The 8,099-nt window shown below is 35.1% G+C and overlaps 1 long non-coding RNA gene across 1 annotated transcript; it reads right to left on the bottom strand.

The window, feature by feature from the left end:
- Positions 1-2,026: 2,026 nt before the first annotated feature.
- LOC133831137 (uncharacterized) lies at positions 2,027-5,882 on the bottom strand. The gene is made up of 3 exons (XR_009892410.1): positions 5,311-5,882; positions 2,757-2,818; positions 2,027-2,318 (listed from the first exon to the last, which is right to left on the bottom strand). It is a non-coding gene; the product is annotated as an uncharacterized LOC133831137 (long non-coding RNA).
- Positions 5,883-8,099: the final 2,217 nt, after the last annotated feature.

Raw genomic sequence — 8,099 nt, 5'->3', positions numbered from 1 at the left:
GCGAGCACGGTCCTCTACCCCGAGCCTCTCCAAAAACCTAATCACAACACAAATGAAACATCCTTTGTCACTAATCAATCCATAGCTACCTCCCCAGAATCAATCCCACTCTCTAGGAACCCCCAAATCCCTAAAACAATGCACCAAAGACATCCCCCGAACCCCTGGAGCAAAGGCTCAAAATTGCAAATTCTAACATCCTGAAATTGGCCTTGCGCCGCGGCGCCCAGCAAGTCAGAGGACTCGCCTGCCCAGAAATTCAGCCTCGCGCCGCGACGCTCCTTCGCGAGCCCAGAAAATCTGGGTTTTCCCTGCGTTTTCCCCGAACCCAAATCACTCCAAATCATCCCAACTTCATACCTAAGCCCCAAAACTTATTTAAAACCCCACATAGACCAACCAACAACCTATAAACACTATAATCCAGCGCAACTACACAAACACTCACAGAATTCACACTTAAATTCATATTCAAACCTTTGAACCAAAGCTTGAGAAATATGTAAACCAGCCCCTTTAGATTCTTAAACCATAACAGCTACGAGAATTTAAACATGATACACTCTTACCTCAATCAAGAACCCAGCTTGAATTCTCCTAAACTCTAGCTTCAAATCACCTTCTCCTTTTGATTACTCCAACTCTAAATTCATGCAAAACCAGCCACCAACTTGCTTCAATTCATATTCATCATCTAAAAACTAAACTTGAAACTTAAACATATTATAGTTAAATCCTTACCTCTGAGTTTTATTGGCCTGAGCTTGGTTGATAACTTCAAACACCCCTTGATTCTCCTTCCAAGAGCTAAAGTTCAGCTTCCCTTTTTCTATCTTTCTTTTGTTCTTCTTCTAGGTCTCCAATATATTCAGCATAAAACCAACTCCCAAAATGTTATACGTAAATGTATTTCCTTCAGCTCAAACTCATCTACTTACTGCCAAAAGACTAATTTATCCCTCTAAATATATCCCTTTCTGACCTCAAGGGCTTACTTGTCCTTTCACTGGTTTACAATTCTGCCACCTCTCCAACAAAACTTGTTACTCTCTATAGTTACTAACAGTTACACAGGTTACCAAAACACCAGTTACCACTATCTAGCTTTCTAGGACCGTCTCGACACGTGCATCACATTGAAATCACCGCATCCACGTGATACAAATCACATATCATAATTATCACATAACATAATACACATAGTCATATAACATGCTTAAAATCATAACCATGCATCTAAATCATTCAAATCACACATAATTCCCATTATGCCCTCCAGGCACACTAATCAAGGTCCTTAAGCCTAATTAGTGAATTTGGGTCGTTACAATACAACTGGTCCAAGTCAGATAATTACGGTGCCTCGTCGTAGTAGGAGGGTTTCTCGCAACCCAGAATGATATAGGATTGATGGTGAAACAAATATGGTAGTAATCGACACTCGTGAGGATGATCCATTGTCCTTTAACACATGCAATGATTAGTTTTGAAAAGGGATCTGTGGCTCGAAGCCATGAACCAAAAAATGGAGTCCATGTACTCCAACTTCGTCAAGGATCTTGTAGAAGCATCGATAGAATTTAGGCCCATTGGATGCAAGTGGATCTACAAGAAGAAGAGAGGAGCTGATGGAAAGGTCGAGAAATATAAGGCTCGACTCGTGACAAAAGGTTATACCCAAGGAAAGGGAGTTGGCTATGAGGAAACTCTCTCTGGTAGTCATGTTAAAATCCATTCACACACTTTTATCATTACACTAGAATAAAACTAGGCTTTCCAGACAGTTTTTAACTATTGATATTGAACAATGACGACAGTCGGATTACTGTCGTATTTGCCTATGCATATGGTTTGGTACGCCGACAGATAAAAACTGTCGCTGTTGCTGGCAATGCTGATAGTTAAAAATGGTCGTTATTGCTGGCTACGCCAACAGTTATAAACTATCATTGTTTCTTTCTACAACGATAGTTAATAATTGTCGCTAAAAAATATATCAAAAATAACAAAAATAATTTGCTTAAAAATGCTGTCACTAATAGTATATGTATTTAAAAATTACATAAATATTGAATCAAATATGAGAATAACACAACATAACATTCCAATCAACAAATTATCCAAAAACAATAAATAAACATCAAAATGAATAAAGAATAATCATAACAACGCATATATGACTTCCACCTTTGACACGAATACACCTTACAGTCTTGTTGCTTGAATCCCGAGCCTCAGTTTTGTAACTTTCAAATTGAGACTTCCTTTACTCTTAAAGAATACGGTGGAAAGAATTGACCAGTCCACGAAAGAAGAATCTGATCATCCCATAAATTTGAGCATAATGAACATTTAAAAAATGACACAGTAATCAAGAGTACATTTTGGTTTCCCTATCAAATGACAATTTATTTTATGATCTTTCAATCCCATATAGTTGAACCAACCTTTTGAGTTATATATATATATATCATTCCTAAACGTGATTCTTATAACTTCTATCAATATTAACCGTGAGAATAAGATCTTTCCATGTCATTACAAACGAACAAACAAAACCAGCTACCAAAACCAATTATATAAACTGCACTAGTAATAAAATTCATTTGGATCTACGGTATAAAATATCAACTATGGGACCATTCTTTTCTCAATTTCCCTTATCAGTGTATCAAATAGATTTCAAAATACAAATCAAAATAAATATAACATTGCAGACCAGTTTTCAAAATCTAATAAAAAACAATAAAAAATACCTCAGGTGAAGTGAAGTAGTCAACCATTGTTTGTGCGCTAGTGAACTTGAGCAGTTCCTGAACTACAGTATATAGATATATATCAAATATGGAATATATAAATAACTCACAATTATTATACTTCTCTTAGGAATAATATCACTTTTGTTATCCTAAAAAATTGGAGATCAATGACGTGGCAATAAAAGTGACAAGTAGCAATGCATGGTCAGTAAAAGACAGATTAATAGTCAATAAATACATTGACTCCTCAGAGTTGTGATAAAGTGACCCGGTAGACTGGTGAAGAGTTTAGACTGCTTGAAAGATATCATAACCAAGCTAAGTGCATCTTAGGAGATTCCAAGGGTGTGGTCCGAGGAGACCCCAAGGGGGTGATCCTAGGAGAGCTAAGGAGAGTGCATCCTAGGAGATCCCAAGGGTGTGATCCGAGGAGAGACCAAGAGGGTGGTCCTAGGAGAACTAAAGAGAGTGCATCCTAGGAGATCCCAAGGATGTGGTCTGAGGAGAGCACAAGGGACTTTGGTCCGAGGAGAACCAAGAGAGTGGTCCTAGGAGACCCCAAGAGAGTGGTCCTAGGAGTCCCCAAGGGTGTGGTCCGAGGAGAGCCCAAGAATTTGGTCTTTATACATATGTCCAGCAAGTGCATGGTTGCCCAAATAAAGAGTGTCATGTTAGAGGAGAGATGTGACATGTTAGAGGAGAGGAGTGCATGTCCTACCACTATGCACTTGTCCGACCCACAAAAACATGTCCTACCACCATGCACATATCCGACCAGCACTTGCATGGGTGGTCAGTAGGAAGTGGATCAACTAGCTAGAGGAGGACTTAAGTCAAGATTCCCAGAAACAACTTCAACAAGATATGCGGGAATCTGGGGGGTTTGTTACATTTTGAATTTTGAATGTTTTTTGTAATTTAAATGTAATAAGTATAATAAAATATCCCGATTCTAGGGGATACCGTATGTATGACCCTAAGCCTATAAATAGAGCGTTGATGGGATTAGAGAGGGCTTCTTCTTTTTTCTAGACTTTTAGAAAAATTTGGGTCTGAGTATTCTAGAGAGAGAAAGTGCTGGTATTTGAAAGGATTCTTGTATTTTTACAATCTGTACTGAAGAAACTCAGTTGGCTCAGTCCATCTGATCTTGAGTACAGATCTATAATCACAACTCTAAGTGGATTAGGCTATTACCGACTGATCGGGGCTGAACCACTATAAAAATCTTGTGTGTTATTTACTTTTCTTGATTAAACTGTCTGTGTTATTTAAATTCTCTTAAAGGTTTGTCGTATTTGACGTTCTCACGTCATTGACTAAAAACACAGCCAACAACTTTCATTAGCTGGAAAGGAAAGCAAATGAAAGAAACATTAAATAAATTAAATAGAGCATGCACTATATACAGTCAAATAATTTGTTCTTTTAATTTAAATTTGATAGCGTAATCTCAGCCATCCCTTCAATAAATGTCTGTGTCAAAGCCAGGCAAAGTTTTTTTTAGCCACTTTTGTCTTTTCCATTTTGGCCTACCTAACCAAAAATATAAATAAAATAAAGGTCAAACAAAAACTAGTTGGTACAATTGCTCAAAACCGGTTGGTACAATGGCTCAAAACCAAGAATAATTCACAACATGAGTCAAAGTCACACGTGTAAATATTAATATTGGTGATATTGTGTAAACATGTTACAGCTAAAGCATCCATTGCGATTCCTGACTCTCTCTGCTACGAAACAATTCCTTAATAGAGATGAAATGGTGGAACATTGTGGGCACAAAAAAATGGAAAACACACAACCAAGTCATCTACTACTACTACTATATATTGATTAGATTACAAGATCATGACATATATATATATATATTCTCTGAGATATTCTTAATATTCAAACAAACAATTAGTTCAAATATGCTTCAAATTCTCTGAGACATTTTGTCAAACAAACAATCAACTCAAAACTTTAAATATTCTTACTTTAGAACCGATTAATGTTAGCTCTTAGAAAATGAAACTTTGCACCCTTGTTGTCTTTACAGTTGAATTAGTATCTATAGAAAGCAGACACAAGCTTAACATTCAACTATTCTAGCAAATAACAATTAAGCAAAATACGCCTGCAATTCAAAATCTGTTATATATATAGCAAAATATTTGAAAATTTCAACTTATTGCAAAACAAAACAAAAATGCAGTTTATGGATTCTTTAAAACAATCAAAGGAGAAATGAATATTATACTAAGGCAAGAGAAGCCATTAATTCTATCAACGTAATCAAGAAGATGCATACAATTGGAGTCGAGAATCAAAATATAGACATAAAAGTAAATAAAAACAAAATTAAACAAATTGGGTAGATACTTTGAACAAATACTACAAAAAATGACAAAATAAAAATTGTTTGGGTGGCTGCCGATTCAAACACGACAAAAAAAAACAAGTATCACAACAAGTGTTTTCATGGTTCTAGTGATGTCACTTGCCTCAATGAAAGCTAGCTAAAAGCAATTTCGAATTAAACATACTATGAAAACAAATTTGATACCTGATTTCAACACTGCTCGTATATAGTCAAGTCAAATTAATTGACATGAGCAACAATTCTGTTTAACACTACTGCTGGAGAAGTCCCGTTGCACATATCAGATTGATTTTTGGCCATTTTGCAAATCCTTTGTCCATTGATTCTTACGAATCTAGATAATGAAAAGGAATTCCATTGAACACGACAACAAAACACCAACATTACAAAAAAATAGACTCATCTGCAGAAATGCTGAAGCTTTGGAAGACAAAGATATTTTATCTTAACTACACAATGAGCACTAGCTGATCTAAGAGACAAAACTAAAACTTAAAAAATCACTACAAAAAAGTTGAAACAGAGACTGATGCAAAACACCATCAAGAAGATAAGAGGAAAAAGGAGAGAAAGGGTGTGAGGTCGATCAGGTGGAGAGAGGATATGGGGTTCCAAGCAGAAATGGTGGAGCTCATTGCCGCACCTCTGTCTTCACCGGCACCGAGAGCGAGAAAGAGAGAGGGAGGGAGGAAGAATTGAGAAAGAGAAAGAGACAGAGAGAGAGACTGTAGGCGGTTGGTAATTTTGAGAGAGGGAGGGAATATATTATAATGGTTAGGGTTTTTCATTGAAAAAAATTAAGTTATATAAAATCATATTTTTATTATAAAATATATATAATTTATTAAAAGTACGAAATTATAAAAATTTAGCAACTAATTAATATTAAATTTCTTGAATGATTTAAATCACTCATTTTCAACTAACACCTGTATTTATTAAATTATATAAGAAGATACAAATTTAATTAAACTATTTTAAAAAAAAACCATTATAAATTTGGATAAATTATTTAAATAACTTATTTTTAACTAAATAAAATTTACTATTACAAATTATTAGTTACTAGGGTGACAAGTTTTATTTAAATATTAATTGATTTTTTCTGTTTTTTTATTAGTTACTAAGTCGACAAGTTTTATTTTAATTTTACTTTCAACTATTGCTTTTTTTTTAATATTTTCAACATGGATTTTAAAAAATAAAAATAAAAACACCAATATTATTAGTGAAAAATTTAAAATTATTCTACAATATTTAACCAATACATAAAATAACTCATTTTTAACTAATTTTATCATAAATATGTTAAACAAATAAAATTTAAGTATATTTGTTGACGCCGTTTTTTGTCAACTTAATTATGAAGAGCACTAAATAGTATTTCAGAAAAAATAAAAGAGCACAAGAGTTTATTTACGTGGTTCAGCAGTTAAAATCTGCCTAGTCAATGAATTAGTATTATTGATCTTGATACTTTCTCAAAGCTTTTTCATAAAACAATTTGACAGAGTATTCTCAGTACTATTTTGTGTCTATCCACAAATGAAATTCCAAGACTATTTATAGGCCTGGTTGACAGAATATCTCCCCTTTATTTTGGGAAGTTGTCAATAATCATTCAAATTATGAAATAAATGCAAATAAACACATTAATTACATAATATCTCATGATAATTGAGATTTAATATCTAATAGCAACAAATCCCTAAGGAATAGGGATTTCCTAACAGTTGCCGCATGGAAAACGCGTTCCTAAGCTCAATCGTAAGGTTGACGCGCTTTCGAGGCCTATCTAGACTTCGAGCTCATCATTCCAATCAATCTCCTCCTCATCTAGTGTTTCCATCAAACTCCTTCTTCAGAGAAGAAAATAGCCTTCAAGCCTGCAGCTTAAGCTCAAACAATATAGCTCATGCTCAAGTGTTAATAATTGAACAAGCCTGAAATCATATCAAACTATACAAGTGTACAACCAACACTTGTCTTTTTCGAGCTTACTCTTTTCAAACCTACATTTCGAGGCTTATTTATTCATTCTCGAAATTTGGGTGTAACATTTTGCCCCCTCAAAAGTGTTGGTTCGAATCCTCTGAGAAAGAAACTTTTGAACTTCACTTTCGAAAAGCGTGCCCACATATCACACTCGAGTTCGGACACGTGCCACTAGGGGATTGCATACTGAGAGTACTCGAGTACCTCCCTATTTTGTACACGCCCTTTCATATGACCTTGCCGCCAATTTTTGAGAATCAAACCAGGTTAATCAGATCCTTTTTTAACTCAAACCAAGGGCTCAGATTCATTCGGCCCTTGACATTCCCACTAGGATATATAAACATCTCTTCTTCTCCGTTCTCTTCACTTTCTTTTTTATCCTTTAGAAATCACAAACCAGAGAAAAAACCAAGGTTTTCTTTTTCTTTGCATGTTCTCTAAACCCAAAAAATAGAGTGCCCTCTCCTCCTTCAATTCTGTGAGATCATTCCAGCAACCACTCCTTCAATCGATAATTTCTTCATATCCGCAGTCCACTTTGCGTAAGTTCTCTGATCTTTCCTTGGTATATATTTTTTTACGTGGTTCTTTTGTGCATAAGAAAAACTTCTTCTAGTTTCTATCAGGTTTTTAAGGTCTTTTTGCATTAGATAAATTTTTGATTTGGGTAGATTTGGAATGATCAAAAACACAATTTAGGCCAAATTTTTTTGGTAAAATCATGTAAAAATGGAGCTTTTTCAGGTAAGGGGTGTTTAGGTCGCGGGTTTCGTGTATCTTAAGGAATAGGATTTTGGATTAGGGTTTTAATGCACACATCCCAAAAATATCGCCTTTTTGGGTACCTACCCACTTTTTCCCTAGGAATTTGGGATTATTTTTAATTGGTGATAACTGTCCCACTCTCGCGTGAATACACTCTTGATGCCCTGAACTTTATAATAGTTTGGGATAGGCATTGAGTTAACCTCACC

This window comes from Humulus lupulus, chromosome 4 (assembly GCF_963169125.1).
Source record: "Humulus lupulus chromosome 4, drHumLupu1.1, whole genome shotgun sequence".
NCBI lineage: Eukaryota > Viridiplantae > Streptophyta > Magnoliopsida > Rosales > Cannabaceae > Humulus > Humulus lupulus.
This window is presented reverse-complemented; position numbering and strand designations above follow the sequence as displayed.